Raw genomic sequence first — 18,637 nt, 5'->3', positions numbered from 1 at the left:
GGAAGGACCACTTGAAACAACTAGAAGCTCTGTTGAGGAAATTACAATCGGTTGATTTAGTGATAAACCTTGCCCAAACTGGATTTGCAAAAGTGAGAGTAACCTACCTCAGGCATATAGGAGGGCAAGGACAAGCGTTGCCAAGAACAGCAAAAGTAGAAGCATTGGTGGCGTTCCCTACTCCTAGGACTAAGAGAGAAATCATGAGGTTTTTGTGGATGTGTAGTTTCTACTGCAAGTTTGTTCCAAATTTTAGTACTATAGCTGCTCCACTGACAGATTTGCTACAAAGAAAGAAAACCAAGGTAGTGTGGTCAAGGGAGTTCCAAACATCTTTTGAGAGGCTGGAAGCCATTTTGATTAATGAACCAGTGTTGGCTGCTCCAAATTTCACTAAGCTCTCCAAGGTAGCATTTGATGCTAGTGACCTGGGGGTCAGTGCAGTCTTGTTATAAGACGATGAATCAGGTATAGAAAGGCCAATGGGATACTTTTCCAAAAAGCTAAATCAACACAAAAAAGATATTCAACAGTGGAAAAAGAAACCCGAGGTTTATTATTGGCTCCTAAGCAATTTGAAGTCTATGTCTGTCACGACTACAGAGACACACTGGTATATATCGATCATAACCCCTGAGACTTTGTGGAAAAATTCAAAAAACAGAATGCCAGACTGTTCCGATGGAGTCTACTATTGCAACCTTATTACTTAAAGATTATCAGCATTGCGGGCAAAAATAATTTAATTGCCGATACTTTATCTAGAATCTAACTTTGTTTTGAGTTATCTGAGTGCAAAGATGGTCCAAAGCAAAACTGTATTAGCTACAGATAAAGAGTGAATGAGTATGAGTGTGAAAAGTTTTAAAATGTTATCATCTATTTTTTCCACACTTTGTAATGAAACGCATTTAAAAATGGCGTTTCATTCCTCCAAGGGTGGAGGTGTTATGAGTGCTTCCATTTTAAAAAAATAAATTCTGCTTTTGAGGACTTGGGTTTTAAAATTGAAAAGGATTCCATGGATAAAGGTCATTGAAAGATCTTCTGGACTTGGTTTGAAAGCAAACAATTGCTGGAAGAACCAAGGAGTGCTAAAAACAAGCCCTTACTGGAAGGCACCTGTCTTCAGCTAATTACACAGCAGGCGTTTTTTTTTTTTTTGGTTTTTTTTTGGCTGCGTTTGCTGACAACGCAACCACTAGGTGGCGCGGTACTTGTACATGCGCAAATGCAAGCTCTTCAACTGGAACGTCAGTGTCTGCGACGTTCAGGCAGCTGCAGGATTAAAGATGGCGCTGCTCAATTTATCACAGGAAATGCTCGTGGCTAGATCGTTCTCGCAAACTAACCTTACATTAAGTTGCATAGAAGCCCAGTAATATGCTATGTAGATATAGGATACTAACTGTAATCCTCATCCATTTAACATTCCAGTAATCCTATTAAACACAAAAGGAATTTTATGATTGAATTTCCATTGGAAGACAGTGAATTAGCACCCCGATCGATGGAAAGGAAAATCGGGCAGAGTATAAAATGTGTTGCCAATTCATTATTGTGATTCGTTTCTATGACTGACCAAGACTGATTTCACCCGAACGCAGCTACTCACTCCAGCCCCACTGGCCGCTCTCGCCCCCTTGGCAACTCGCTTTCTCCCCCTCCTCCCTACCGATCACTTCTCCCCCTCAGCTGCTCGCTCCAGATCTCGCTGTTCCCCTCCACTTCCCTGGCTGATTGTTCCTCGCTTCGCGCCACCCCGCTGTCTGACCACTCGCTCTCCGCACCTCCCCCCCACAGCTGCTAGCTCTGGCCATGCCACTCACTCCCACTTTTCATTAGTCACCAGGCAGCGCCTGAAGAAGCAGGCGGGCCGCAATGGGTGACAGCGTAGGAGCGAGTGGCTGAGAGGAGGGAAGCAGCATGGCCTGGAGCTAGCGGCAGGGGTGGGGGGTTGGCGGGGAGCGAGCGGCCAGAGAGCGGGGTGGTGCAAAGCAAGGAACAATCGGCTGGGGGAGTGGGGAGGAGCAACGAGGTCTGGAGCGAGTGGCTGAGAGGAGGATGTGTCGAGGCCTGGAGCGAGTTGCCAAGGGGGGAGTACCTCAAAATCTTCCATTCAGCCGCATCCACCAGCCGAGTGGAGGGGGCTAGATACCCGATGACCTTTAATCGCGCATGCGCGAAGATGGACTTGGCACAGATATGCAATAACGTTGGCGCTGTGCAATGACATCATCCCACTATTGCGCCACTAAGTGCTGGCAACGTGTAGCTGCGCATGTGCGCAGCGTGACGCACCCTGATGATGTCCGCAGGCCGCTGCGTTGTCAGGAATCACTTTTTTGACTTGGGGAAAAGATGTTTACAAAGAAGTGACAGGTCAAGATTTATAGGGGTCAGGAGGCTTGACTCTTGTGACATTGTTTTTGGTTTCGCTTTGGACAATAAGATGGGAGTGCGGACAGTGTTGAAAAGACAGTTGGAGAAAACTTGCCAAGGGAGCAAACCCCAACTAAGCTTGTTCCATCTCATTTAAAAAACCTGCCAACTTTTCCATCTCTTTAAGAATTCCTGAGAAGCAAGTGTTAGAAACTGCATGAAACCTCTGTTGTTGCATTTTTCCTGGAAAGTCTGCCCAAACTGATCTTCAACATCGCCAGACAAAAACTGTTCTAGGAAGATCCCAGTGGCAGCCGTATTTGGGATACCAAACCAAAACAAAGGACATTTGACATCTTTCCATATCTTTTCTTTCTTCAGGAATTAGCAAGTATTTGGTAAAAGTATTTTTTTTTTCATTTTTGTAATAGACCTCTAAAAAGAAAATCTCTATTTTTTTGGTTAACCGGTGTGTGTGTGCGTGTGAGACAGAGAGGTAGGCTAAGGTCAAAAGGGAACTTTCATATTTCAATCTGTGTATTAATGCTTTGCTTCATTACTGGTTATGTCTTGTTTTATAATAAACTGATAATTTTGTTGTTTATTAAAGAAACCTGGTTGGTGTATTTTATTCTGGGATAAAAATAGAGTCTATGATTGACCGTATCGGTAACTGGGGGAAAATTTAAATTTCTGTTGTGACCTGTGTTATGACCAAGGTGAGAGGAGTGCACTGTTAATTCAGTCCCACTTCTCCACAGGTCACAAAATATCAATAAATTTTACCACTTACTGAAACAGCCAATTAGATACTTTATTTGTCCCCAGAATTAAGCACACAGAATTAAGGTTTGTTTGATCAACAACAAAATTAACTGTTTATTATGAAACCAAGTCTTAACCAATAATAAAGTAAATCTATATACGATGTGAGATATTAAAGCTCCTCATATTTACTAGCCCTCATGCACATGCACATATATCCAAAAACTGGTTAACCAGGGGAAAAAAATAGATCTTTGGTTTAGAGCTGTTTCATAGGAATAAAAGGAATAAAAAAAAAAGCTTAGACTGTCATGATCTGGAAAGAAGTTCTTTGGTTTGGCGAGGTGTCTCAAAGTCAAATAGTTGGTTGCCACTCAAAGTCTTTCCAGACGAGGTGATTAATGGTCTGTGTTGGGTAGGCGTTCAAAGAAATTCAACTGTAGAAGACGTCACATGGGTCTTCCAACAGGGGTGTAGCAACAGGTGTCCGTTCTCACATTCGATGCAAAATTCTTTTTTTTTAAAAAGATGCAAGATTTCTGCAAATTCAGGGTTTCTTCAAAAATGCAGGAGGCAGCAGTACCACTTCACACAAGCTTTTGCTTTTCAAAAGCAAGGATTCTTTTCAGAGAGGCAATACTTTTCTGGTTCTTCTTCTGATCTCCTGGCAGGTCCAAATCAAATTCCAAATGTCTGCTTTAGTCCAAACCCAATGGCTTTTAAACAGTTCAAAATGAAACCAAAACCTTTCAGAAACAAGTCACATGCCAAGTCATAAATTCTCTTTTGTCACACAAAGGGTAGCTTTGAGGTCAAACCCCCTGCTGGTTTCCTTGAAATTACCTGGTTTCCAGTATTTGTTTACTGGTCAAAACCTGGAACCTCTCATTGACCCTGCCTTCCATCCATAAAGTTCAGCTATCTACAGATGTCTCAATGTCCACTGAAATCCTTTTCAGCTTTTAAAAATATAGAATCCCAAGTTTTAATACAAAAAAAGGAAATCCTCGTAACACCTGTGGAGAAGTGGAACTAGAAAAACAGTGCACTCCTCCTGCCTCAGTCATAACAAATGGTGGAGCAATTAAAATCGGGGTTGTTCAAGAGACCAGAATTGGAGAAGTGCAGATATCTGAGGGTTGTGGGGGCTGGAGGAGATGAGTACTTTGCATCATTCTTTACCAAGGAAGATGCTGCTGAAGCCATTGTGAAAGGAGATAGTTAAGACACTGGATGGACTAAAAATTGATGATAAAAATGAGGTATTCAAAAGGGTGGTTGTACTTCAAGTTGACAAGTCACCAGGACTGGATGAAATGCATCTGAGGATATCGAGAGAAGGAAGGATGGAAATTGCAGAGGCATTGGCCATAATATTGAAAGCCTTCTTAGATACAGGGGTGATGCCAGAGGACTGGAGAGTGGCAAATGTTACACCATTGTTCAAAAAAAGTGTACAAGGATAAACCCAGCAACTACAGGCCAGTCAATTTAACCTTGGAGGTGGGAAAGCTTTTATAAATGATAATCCAGGACAAAATTAACAGTCACTTGAATAAGTGGGGATTAATCAACGGATTTGTTAAAGGCATAATATAAAAGAAAATACTGCAGATGCTGGAAATCTGAAATAAAAACAAGAAATTCTGGAAATACTCAGCAGGTCTGCCAGCATCTGTGGAGAGAGAAGCAGAGTTAACGTTTCAGGTCAGTGACCCTTCTTCAGAACTGACAAATATTAGAAATGTAAAAGATTTTAAGCAAGTAAAGCGGGGGGGTGGGGCAAGAGGTAACAAAAGAGGTGTTGATAGGACAAGGTCAGAGAGAATAACTGACCAGAAGCACAGGGTCACGTTTGCAGACTGAACAGAGGTGTTCCACAAAGCGGTCACCCAAATGTATGTTTGGTCGCCCCAATATAGAGCAGAGCACATCATGAGCAGTGAATATAGCATACTGAATTGAAAGTAGTGTATGTAAATCACTGTTTCAACTGGAAGGAGTATTTGGGGCCCCGGAACAAAGTGGGAAAGAGGTGAAAGGACAAGTGTTGCCATCTCCTCTGTACGCACAGTAAAGTGTCACAAAAAGGGGAGTGGATGTTGGCGGTGATTGAAGAGTGCATCAGGGTGTCATGGAGAGAACAGACCCTTCAGAATACTGAAAGAGAGGGGAGGGGATGATGTTGTTGGTGGCAGCATCACACTGAAAGTGGTGGAAATGCAGAATTATTCTTTGAATGGCGAGGCTGCTGGGATGGAAGGTGAAGACAAGACCCACCAGCAGCACAGACACACCATAGGCGATGGCACAGTGGTATACAGTCGGGAGGGAGTGGCCCTGGGGGTCCTCAACATTGACTCTGGACCCCATGAAGTCTCATGGCATCAGGTCAAAGATGGGCAAGGAAACTTCTTGCTGATTACCACTTACTGCCCTCCCTCAGCTGATGAATCAGTACTATCTCATGTTGAACACCACTTGGAAGAATCACTGAGGGTTGTAAAGGCACAGAATATACTCTGGGTGGGGGAACGTCAATGTCCATCACCAAGAGTGACTAAGTAGCACCAGTACTGACTGAGAAGACAGAGTCCTGAAGGACATCTGCCAGACTGGGACTGCGGCAGGTGGTGGGGGAACTAACAAGAGGGAAAAACCTACTAGACCTTGACCACCAATCTACCTGTTGCAGATGCACCTGTGCAGTATTGGTAGGAGTGACCACCGACAATCCTTGTGAAAATTAAGCCCCATCTTCAGACTGAGGATACCCTCCATCATGTTGTGTGACACTGCCATCATGCTAAATGGGATAGATTCAGAACAGATCTAGCAGCTCAAAACTGGGCATCCACGAGGCGCTGTGGAACATCATCAGCAGCAGAATTGTATTCAAACACAATCTGTAATCTCATGGCCCGCATATCCCTCACTCTACCATTACCCAAGCCAGGGGATCAACCCTGGTTCAATGAGGAGTGTAGGAGAGCATGCCAGGAGCAGCACCAGGCATACCTAAAAATGAGGTGTCAACCTGGTGAAGCTACAACATAGGATTACTTGCATGCCAAAAAGCAGAAACAGCATGCAATTGACAGGGCTAAGCACTCCCACAACCAACAGATAAGATCCAAGCTCTGCAGTCCTGCCATATCCAATCGTGAATGGTGGTGGACAATTAAACAACTAACAGGAGGAGGAGGCGCCACACATATCCCCACCCTCAATGATGGGGGAAGCACAGCACGTCAGTGCAAAAGACAAGGCTGAAGCATTTGCAACCATCTTCAACCAGAAGTGCCAGGTAGATGATCCATCTCAGTCTCCTCCTGAGGTCCCCAGAATCACAGATGCCAGTCTTCAGCCAATCCGATTCACTCCACATGATATCAATAAATGGCTGAAGGCACTGGATACTGCAAAGGCTATGGACCCTGACAACATTCCAACTGTAGTACTGAAGACCTGTGCCCCAGAACTAGCTGCGCCCCTAGCCAAGCTGTTCCAGTACAGCTACCCGACAATGTGGAAAATTGCCCAGGTATGTCCTATTCACAAAAAGCAGGACAAACCCAATCCAGCTAATTACTGCCCCATCAGTCTACTCTCAATCATCAGCAAAGTGATGGAAGGTGTCGTTAACAGTGCCATCAAGTGCCACTTACACAGCAATAATCTGCCCACTGACAGTCAGTTTGGGTTCTGCTGGGCTCCTGACCTCATTACAGCCTTGGACCAAACATGGACAAAAGAGCTGAACTCAAGAGGTGAGGTGACAGTGATTGCCCTGGATATCAAGGCAGCATTTGACTGAGTGTGGCATCAAGGAGCCCCAGCAAAACTGAAGTCAATGGGAATCAAGGGGAAAACTCTCCACTGGTTGGAATCATACCGAGCACAAAGGAAGATTGCTGTGGATGTTGGAGGCCAATCATCTCAGCCCCAGGACATCACTTCAGGAGTTCCTCAGGGTAGTGCCCTGGGCCCAACCATCTTCAGCTGCTTCATCAATGACCTTCCCTCCATCATAAGGTCAGAAATGGAATGCTCGCTGATGATTGTATGATGTTCAGTACCATTTGCAAATCCTCAGATACTGAAGCAGTCAGTATCCAAATGCAGCAAGACCTGGACAACATTCAGTCTTCTGCTGATAAGTGGCAAGTAACATTTGCGCCACACAAGTCCTAGGCAATGATGATCTCCAATAAGAGAGAATCTAACCATCTCCCCTTGATATTCAACACCATTACCAGGCTGAATCCCCCACTATCAACATCCTGGGGGTTACCATTGACCAGAAACTGAATTGGAGCAACCACATAAATACTGTGGCTACAAAAGCAGGCCAGAGGCTGGGAATTCTGCAGTGAGTAACCCACCTGACTCCCTAAAGCCTGTCCACCATCTACAAGGCACAAGTCAGAAGTGTGATGGAATATTCTCCACTTGCCTGGATGAGTGCAGCTCCAACAGCACTTAGGAAGCTTGACACCATCCAGGGCAAAGCGGCCTGCTTGATCAGCACCCCATCACCCTAAACATTCACTCCCTCCACCACTGACGCACAGTGGCAGCAGTTCATACCATATACAAGATGCACTGCAGCAACTCACCTCGCCTCCTTCAATAGCACCTTCCAAACCTGCAACCTCTTCTACCTAGAAGGACAAGGGCAGCAGATGCATAGGAACACCACCTCCTGCAAGTTCCCCTCCAAGTCACACACCATCCTGACTTGGAACTATATTGCTGTTCCTTCATTGTCACTGGATCACAAGCCTGGAACTCCCTCTCTGACAGCACTGTGGGTGTACCCACCCCCAGATGGTCTGCAGCGGTTCAAGGCAGTGGCTCACCACCACCTTATCAAAGGCAATTAGGAATGGGCAACGAATGCTGGCTTTTCCAGCGACGCCCACATCCCATAAAAGAACATAAAAAAATAATAAGCAGCCCACCCTAGGATGTAAGCCATCAGGTCCCTTAAGTTTCTCCAATATTTTTTTATCTGATGTTAATTATCTTATTAGCCTCTTAGTTACCTTCCATTTCTGGTATGTAATTTGTGTCTTCTACTGTAAAAACAGACACTTGGCTCAGAGAGCGCCACACGGCTAGTCCCACTCCCCTGCCCTTTCCCTGTAGTCCTGCAATTTTTTCACTTCAGATAATTATCCAATTACCTTTAGAAAGCCATGATTTTCCTCCACCACACTCGCAGACAGTGCCTTCCAGATCCTAACCTCATGATATTGAACACATCCATCAAATTTCCTCTCAACCTTCTCTTCTCTAACTCTCTAAAGCCTTCACATCCTTCTGAAAAGGCAGTGCCCAGAATTCTTGATGGTGTCTTATTCAGTCGCCCACAAATGCATCAGATTGGTGGCTGATGCATTATTTGCCAGGGGAAGTAGATATCTCCTTCACAACTGATGACAATAGGCTGACAGAGGGTTTGCAGCTCTGTTTTGTTTCCCACAAGTAGAGGGTGCTGTAGACTGCACACACATCCATCAGGGCACCCACCAACCAGCCAGGAGCTTTTGTTAACCATAGGGGCTTCCACTCCATTAATTTTCAACTCAGGTGCAATGCCAATAAGCAATTCATATAGGTATGTACCCAATACCTAGGAGCCGTCATGATGCCATCATCTTACGACAGCTGAATATTCCCTGCATATTTTGCCCCGGTGCCAGTCTTACAGGATGGCTGCTTGGGTCAAGGGATATCCCCTTCTACCATGACTGATGGCACCTCTTCGGAACTCCACCATGCCACAGCAGAATAGTTATGACAGTCACATCACCACAGTGCAGGCTGTTTAGATGCTGAAGTTCAGATATCTCAACAGGTCTGAAGACTGTCTGAAATACTCTGTTGCATCCAGAATAATAGTGGCATGCTGCATTCTGCATAACATTACAGAACAAAGGAAATTAGAGATGCAGGAAGAAGGCAGCCTGCAAGATACATCATCTGATGATAAAGAGGAGGGAGAGAAGGAAGATGGACAGCCTTACATATGGTCTGCTGGCCATCTTGTGGCCTGAGATACTCGCATAGCTCAATGCTTCAGAGTGGTAGAGGTGACAGATGCCTAACATAACCAGAACCCTTTACACTGACAGTCCTGCAGCAGTCACTCCATTGTCTTGCAATCTTCCAGTTGTCACCTTGAAAACACTGATTGACTTCCACACCTGTGAGAAGAAAGCACGCACAAATTGCCTTGAAAGCAGAAGATTGGTGGAAGTGAAAAATTAAAGAGCACCATAAGTCAAATATTGACATGTCAATTTGTGCAACATTCAAGTGTGAACTTCAAGTGCTCTTTTTAGTCATTCACTTCCTTGTTCTACCACTTCTACTAGGTGCCATCCCAGTGGCTTGAGCAGAGATGATGATTGGTTGCTTTGTGTCTTCCTCAGACCCCCCGAGATGCTCATGACAGACTAGGTCATTGATCGGAAATGTTAATTTTGTTTCTCTCTCTACAGATGTTGTCTGGCCTGCTGAGTATTTCCAGCATTATCTGTTTTTATTTCCAATTTCCTGCATTCACCATATTTTGCTCTTATTGCAGATAGTGAAAATAGACTCCTCAATCCTCCCTGCCAGAGTGTCTGGCAGGACTACCAGTATTTTGTACATTTTGTGCCTCCAGTATTTCTATTATCTGGCTGGCTCCTGGCATTCTACAACTTTATCCTGCTGAGCACAGCTTGGAGAGGACAGCACCCTCCATCACATAATGTCCTCCACTGTCCCTGCCACCACTATCTGCTGCTGCTCACTTGTGTTGCAAAACTCACCAGGTGCCGGCTCATCTAACTGATGAATACACTCACTCGATGCACCAGTTTTTGTGTCAGTGCCTGCAATAGATATAGCATGTGATAGTACGTTCATAAGAGGAATGAAGTCCTCAGGGATGTCTTCTTCCTCCTTTGTGGGCAGGGGCTCCTGTTCTTCTTGACATTGCCCTAGAGGAAAGAATAAAGGGTAAAGATTTAGGTGATGGTACTTCGAAGACCTTAATGTGCAAATGGAACACTTGACTATACAGGTTGATGTGTTGAAGCCGGTTGAAGTTAATTGAGACAGATGAGGGGGTGTAAGATTAAATCAGTCACCCTGCTCTGCTGATCCGCCAATCTGGTCACCAATGCTCCAAGTGCTGGAGGTGCCACTTATCTCCAGATACCTTCTCCGCTGGTGGGGTCACTTCCATGCGCCCTGGTGGCCCTCTGCCGGTTCTGGCCCTCTCCCTGTTATCTGCATTCGCTTCTGCAAAAACATAAGAAATAGCAGGAATGGGCTTTTCGGCCCTTTGAGCCTGCTCTCCATTCAATAAGAACATGGCTGATTTTCTATCTCAACTCCATTTTCCCATCCTATCAACATATCCCTGGCCCTTAGTATCCAAAAATCTATCTCTGTCTTGAAAATACTCAATGACTGGACATCCACAGTCCTCTGGGGTAGAAAATTCCAAAGATTCACAACACTTTTGAGTGGATAAATTCTCCTTTCAGTCCTAAATGGCTGACCCCTTATTCTGAGACAGTTACCCCTAGTTCTAGATTCCTCCATCTGTGGAAACATCCTCCCAGCATCTACCCTGTCAAGCCAGTCAAGAATTTTATGTTTCAATGAGATCACCTCTCATTCGTCTAAGATGCAGAGAATATAGGCCCATTCTGCTCAATCTCTCCTCATAGGGCAATCCCCTCATCCTAGGAACCAGTCTCATGAACCTTTGTTGCACTCCCTCCAAGAAAGTACATCCTTCCTTGGGCTAGGGGACCAAAACTATACATGATACTCCTGGTGTTGTCTCACCAAGGCCATATATAATTGCAGTAAGACTTATTTACTCATACACCAATCCCTTTGTAATAAAAGCCAATATAACATGTACTCTCCAATTGTTTGCTCTACCTGTAAATTAACTGTGGCCCATATACAAGGATGCCCAGGTCCCTCTGAATATCAACATCTCCCAGTTTCTCACTACCTAAAAATATTCTGCTTTTCTATTCTTTACCAAAGTAGATAACTTCACATTTCTCCACGTTGTTGCCCACTCACTTAACTTGCCTATATCCCTTTGCAGCCTCCTCACAGCTTACTTTCCCACTTAGTTTTGAATCACCAAACTTACATGAAGGAACCTGGTGCAATGCATCCAAACCACTGATAGATTGTAAATAGCTGAGCCCCAAGCACTGATCCTTCTGGTACCCCACTCCCTCCTTGCCTGAATAGCGGGGTTATGTTTGCGATTGGCCAATCCGCTGGAACTGTTCTAAATTCTTGGGAATTCAGGAAGATCAAAACAATGCGTCCACTATCTCTGTAGCCAAGTTTTTAAAATCTAGGATGTAGACCATCCGATCTAGGGAATTTGTCAGTTTTTAGTGTCATTAATTTCTCCAGTACTATTTCTTTGCTGAAACAAATTTAAAAAAAAAGTTTTTCATTCTCACTAGACACTTGGTTTCTCACTATTTCCAGATGTTTTTGTGTCTTCTACCGTGAAGCCAGATACAAATTGGGGATGTCATTCTTTTGTTGAGATTAGCTCCAGTGTGAATTGAGGTTTTCTTAGAGGAGGTGCAGGTTGAACAACTTAGAGATGAAATGAGGATGGCATTATTGACAGCAGTGGAAAAAGGAAGTGGCAGGTAAGCTTGCGTAGAGTGTGAGAATAAGAGGTGGTACAGTGTACCATTGTGATTGATGAGTAAAGTAATGCTGGGTGAGGAATGGTGTGACTGGTATAGGATGGACAAGGAGTGGAAGGAAGTGCATTGCAGGAGATGGAAGAAGGAAATGGTGTGTTGACCTTACCTGAATTAGTTAGGTTACTGAAACTCTTCCTACATTGAATCCAGGTCCTCAGCGTCATGCTCCTGCCGCTCACTTCCTCAGTAACCTCGCTCTAGGCCTCCTTGACTGTAGCTGCATGTTTTATCTTCCCACTTATAGGCAGCAATATTTCCTTCCTGGACCTCACTGCACCGAGGATTCGCTCCACGGAAACATCGGAAAACCTGAGACCACCAACCTTCTCTTGACAGATCTTTCCAAGTGGCAGCTTTTCTTCATACTTTCCTCAGTCCTTTCCCTCAGCCTCCCTTGCAGAGTTGGACTGAGCCTTTAAATACTGGTCATTACATCATGCAGGTGCACAGCACGCTGACAAACACGCTATTCCATCGAGGAACCCGTAAGCTTTACTGAAATGGTACCTGGCTCTTAAAATCGGCCAGACTTGCACCAATGCTGCCGTTTCACACCCGCTAACACACTCGCACACTGCGTTCCTGTCTCAGGGTTAATATCAGGACTGCAGTTGCATGGAATTTAAATATTAATGCCTCTCAGTGTAACAATGTGCTGTGGTTGGAACAAATGGATCAATGCTGTGATCCTACAGAAACACAGTGAAATAATCTGCAATTTGACAATAAACTGCGCTTGGAAATGGAGTGCAATAAACGGGAAAATCTACCTTATTGTCTGCAAGATGTAACCAGCAATGTGTAGAGGAAGTACATAAGTATTCTAAATAACCATTTTTTATTAACATTAAGAATCCAAATCAAAACAACAAAACCACTCTTCAATTTTTAAAATACTCCTTTAATAGAATTTACACGTGTAACATAAATACTAACTTTTCAAAGGAGAACACATCCTTGTACGATGATAAATTGAGGTCTACATTAAAATATTAAGTGCCTACACATTTACAAAATCTAAAACTGTGCAAAAATCAGAGATTTTTGCACATCTTCCATTTTTAAAAAAATCTTGTGGAAGGCACCTACAATGTAATACTGAAGATATACAAATTACTTCATATAAAAGATAGGCCTGTGTGCGCAAAGTACAAAAATAGAGAGCAAAAATAGAGCTAAAATGGCACACAACATTCAGCTCAACAGTACATAGTCATACATTCTAAAAATGGACTTCAGTTTATTTTGAAGACGATCCATTAATTATCATGCATTAATACTTTCATATGGCACTTTCTCAAAAAGTTGTATAACAAAAACCTTCAAAAAATTTAAATAGCTTATACACTATAAATATTTCAGCTCCAGCCATGAATTAAACACTTCATTGTATATTTTTAATCTTTCAAGGATTATTAAAATAAATTTCAGTTTACTTTATACATTTAAATGATTGTCATACTGTAGAAATGGCTTCCTTCTTTTTAACAAATATAGAGAGCAATGCTATTGCTGATGAGAAACACTTGTTAAAATACACATTGCTCATTTAAAACAAAGTCACAATCCAGAAAATTATTAGATCTTGCATTTGTGTGCTGTTATATTTATATAATGGTCATTAAAAAGACTCATAGCATCAATGACTTACACACGATAACTAACTACTCTCACTACTGCAATACAAATTTTAATTCATAAAAGGAGGAAAATTTACTCATTCAAGGTACTCTAAAGAAAAACAGGATATTTAAAACATTTTTTAAAATATCCCCCTCTCCCCAAGTGTTCCTTCTCTTTTAACTGAAAACAAACATACCAACTATTTAATGGAAAAATACATTTTCTGCAATCAATGTTTAAATAGCAATAAAATGTTAAAAAGGCAGCACTGGTGAATAACGGTGCAAAACACTCCTTCATTACCTGTTCGACTAAACATCAATACTTTTCATTTCAAATATTTGCAGATAATGTATTTCAGTCTAATCAAGTTTTACAATTCAAATTTTCATTTTTTTTTGGCATCACTGTTTTAAAGGAGCATGAACAAACCCTTTAAAAAGAAAGCACCTAACTACAATTTCAAACAAGAGGATTTGATTTTGCACAAAACCTTCAGACGGATAGAATTCGTTGAAAATATTTTGATAGGAATGTTTTGGTCCTGAGAGACTTTAACAATAAAAATGATGTGGGTTCCTTTGGGCTGAGAATGCAATGCTATTGGTACAATGATGGTCTTAAAAAAAATTTGTTCATGGGATGTGGGCGTCACTGGCTCGGCCAGCGTTTATTGCCCATCCCTAATTGCCCTAGAACTGAGTGGTTTTCTAGGCCATTTCAGAGGGCTATTAACAGTCAACCTCTTTGCTGTGGGTCTGGAGTCACATGCAGGTCAGACCAGAGTTCCTTCCGTAAAGGACATCAGATGGGTTTTTACGACAATCGGTGATAGTTTCATGGCACCATTACTGAGACTAGCTTTATATTCCACAAGCTGCCTTGCTGGGATATGAACCCATGTCCCCAGGGCTTTAGCCTGGGCCTCTGGATTGCTAGTCCAGTGACATTACCACTATACTATCACCTCTGAAGGGAGCATGTGAGAAGAAATATTGATTGCATCAGGGTAAATTCATGACCAAAATGTGGAGAGATTGGTGGGGGGCAGTGGCAGAATTGCATGTCAAGCTGTTGGGAAAAGGTTTTCTACTGAAGAAGTGGACAAAAGTTGGTTAGGAGGTTAACCAAAACGGTTGAATGTCAAAGTGGGCTCACAGGGCAACATCTTTGCCTCATTTCCTCCAAATTCTGAGAAAAACCAGAACTCTTCAACAAAACTGCAGTAAACCTGAGTTTGCACCTTGAAATTTAAAGGCACATTTTTGTGCAGATATGGCTAGAAGTGGAGATTTCGATGAATGTTAATTAAATGATAACAAAAGCAAAGTATTGAGTATCATTAAGGATTATTTGAGAAAAAGTCTTGTATTTATATAATGTCTTATATCGCAGGAACATCGTAAAGTGCTATACACACACAGTTTAAAGTGCAGTGACTGTTTTGACCACCATATATTCAAAAGATTCTTTGAACAAAATAAGTAGCTAAGTTAATTTTATCTGTAAATATTGTAATGAATAGGCTTTCTTTCTCTTTCATGGCACAATGGGGTTCTGGTCTGAAAACCAATTTTGGTTGCAATGGGCAGGCGTGTAGTCATTCAGAGATAATGGCTAAATGTAATGTTTGCCATCAAAACCAACTTGCAAGGTTTTAAATAGAGTTACAATTACAATCAGAGCAGACTAGTTAGCTTGGACTACTCAAAGTGTTAGATGTGGAATTAGAAAAGGAACTTGTGACATTTGCTGACAGGTTATAAACATTTAAACATGCCCAGAGGGGGATTATCTACGACCCCTGATAATAGTGCCACATAATTCTTAAATATTATGCAGTGGAATCCATTACAAGTCAGTAGTACTGCTCAAAACTTACTTTCAATCAACAAAAATAAATTGCTACAGTGGAAGGTTTCCAGGAAAATGACCAGTGACCATGAAATAGCGAATAAATTCTGTCTTGTCTGATGTAGTTAGAGTGTTGCCTTGGAGACAGGGCCCCCAATTTAGTGCTGGGGAATGACGAAAGAAAGAACTTGCATTTACATCCTCATGACATCACAATAGATTACTTTGTGTTTCCCTGATAAGTAGGGAAATATGGCAACAAAGTTGCACCTAACAAGGTCCTACAAACAGCAATGAGATAAATAATCAGATAATCTGCTTTTTGCCAGTATTGGTTGAGGGACAAATGTTGGGCAGGACCCCAGGAGAACTACCTTGTTCTGCTTTGAATAGTGCCACAGAAACTTTAACATACGCCTGAACAGACAGATGAGGCCTCAGTTCTGACCTGAAAGATGGCACCTCCAACATTCCAATAGCACTCCCCCAGTTCAGCACTGAAGTGCCAACCTGGATTATGTGCTTCAGTCTCTGGAGTGGGGCTTGAACCCATGACCTTCTGACTCTGAACCAAGAATGGTACAAACTCAACCATGGCTGAAGTCCTGTCCTTTATTTTACGGTGTTTATCATAGAGCAGTGATGTGCAGAAGTCCTGTCCCCAATAGCTTACTATGGTTATCATGGAGCTGGGCAAATGAAGTCACGGCAACTGTGACACTTCTGAAAATTCAATGCACACTGTAAGGATATTGTCCACATTAAAATATAATAAACTGATGGTATCCATCAGAGACTTGACCTCAACTGCAGTGTTCAGTCCGGTATCGTGCTCAGTTTAACTATTTGAGAAATCAAACACTATATCAGGACCGAACTGTAATCATCATGCTCTAATTATAAACCATTATTGAAAGCTTGTTCATGCCATTTAAAATGAAGTGTTACCATTTCCTTCAAAGATACCTTCTGCTGTAATACTGATTTAAGATGTAAACTGTTTTTAAGACAATGATCATAAAACATATACACTTGAACTACATCAGTCTAAAGTGGATATCAAGTTATGGCTGAACTACACCAGGTATTGCTGAAAATTGAACTTCTTGCACATAGCCCATATCATTGAATGATTTAATCAATTCGAATACCTAGTGAAACCAGAAATGCTTAGATGGAGCAGCATCAAATTTCTGAAGTTTCATTAATTCTGCATCACCCCAAAGTTAGTAATTTGGCTTCAAAAGATTCCGCTTTAATAAAACTTGTGCCCTCACAATTCCAACTTCACCTCCATACAGCTACAATTTTCATCTTCTACCAGTCAAAGCACAGGGCAAAATCTTCAAGATTTTGATATATACCAAGTTTAAAAGTGATACTAAAAAAACTGGATCTGCTCCAGATAAATGACAACATATTTTGCAGAGAATCTCCTGTTAATACTTGAATAAAATTACAGCTTATATTTAAATATGCTTACATAGTACACTTACAAGAGTGTAATTATATATATTTAGAAAAATGATAAATGGAAAAGGCGTTGTGTGAGGAGAGTGATTAGGTGGAGGTCTGTGGAGATCCGTTATTGCTAAATGTCAGAGTGAACTTACAGATAGAATAAATTTTGCATCAATTGTGATTGGCTGTTGGACTGCAGCAGTTAAATGTAGTGTAATCTGTCAGCTACCTGATTGGCTTGGTTCAGTGCAAGCTCATATTTGAACTTGCTCATTAGTTTTGCATGTTTTATTGACAGGGCTATTGACTAATGTTGGCAGATGTGACAAAGGACAAAAGTCTGTGCTTTCTGATGGGTCACAGATTTATCAACAGGCCTGTCAACCTATAAAGTGGCTGCCATTACAAACCATGGTACTAGGAATCAATGGATTTCAAGCAAAAAGATATTGAATTTCAAGTCAGTGACAATTATAAAATTACTGCCAGAAGGGAAGGGTCATCGGAACTCTCTGACAAACCTGTGCAGAGAGAGGCCTGAGAGTACCTTTACAAGAAAGCCCACAAATGGATCATAAGTACAGCTGCTAAGGTGCAATGCTACATGCCAGATACTAGTAATATAGAAGTTTGTGGACACCATCTGTGTAGGCAGACTGACAGCATTGCATGGGATTGGACAAATTAAGCAGCTGAAATAAGGCAGACATTATTATAGGAACAACTAACGTATTAAAAATGAAATGGGTGCAATTTTGAAAGTTCAAAGTAGGAAAAGCAAAAGAACATGGAGCATTTAACTGATCAATGAACCATCCAAAGAATGACAAACAATCAACAAATCTAATCCAACTAACTAATCCACCTTGAGGAAATTTCATTACAGTTAAAGCAAGTTATCTTATAACACTCTAAATCAATCAGTAAAGCCATATATATAATGCGATGAGCAATTTTAGACCCTCTTCCCTCAGAACAACAGAATTCAAACAGCCACGAGGACAATTGAGAGATTGGAGTTCAAAGACTATATAATACTGTTTTTACAGACCTATTGCCGATCACCACCAAGGTGGATCACCTTGTAACACATCACTAATCTCTGTTCAAATGTTGCGGAAAATTAAACACAAAAGAATCAAAATAAAAAGAAAACACCAACACTAAAAGGGAAGTTCAACATGCTAAAACATTAATGAGGAAACACTGAATGTTTATAACCCACTCCGGGTAATGCTCAATGCTGAAAAACTGCATTGAAAACTAAGAGCTATATTTTCCTCTTTTGTTGGAAAAAATGGTTAAACGTCAAATTTTAACATTATTTATGACTCACTAACAAAATAGTAGGAGTTTGTGGTTGCAAAACGTGCTATTTTGTTGCAGCAAAAGAAAGCAACCTATCACAATGCTCCTGTAATGACGGTCCTTTAACATTTCTCAAGCAGCTAATGAACTGTTTAACTCGTATAAAAGGCAAAATAATCGTTAATCCAGCTGTGAAGTGTACAAAATGGCTGAGCAGCAAGACTGAAAAGCCATGCCAGTCTGCATGCTTCCTATGCTAACCTGCATGTCTTTGTCAGCTAAGTGACGGAGAAATGACAGAGTGTTTTAAATCCTAGAAAATGATCCACCCAACATATAATGGAGTCAAGATTGGAAATATGTGTTAGCAAATATGAAATCCACTTCCACAGCAAATACAAGTTAGATTTTATCTGCATGAGAGGATGCTCTGCCTTGTCCTGTTGCTGCAATGGCATCTCCTGTAATATACCCATGCTCTGGGC

This window comes from Heterodontus francisci, chromosome 5, assembly GCF_036365525.1.
Source record: "Heterodontus francisci isolate sHetFra1 chromosome 5, sHetFra1.hap1, whole genome shotgun sequence".
NCBI classification, from domain to species: Eukaryota; Metazoa; Chordata; class Chondrichthyes; order Heterodontiformes; family Heterodontidae; genus Heterodontus; species Heterodontus francisci.
Note: the sequence above shows the minus strand (reverse complement) of the source record.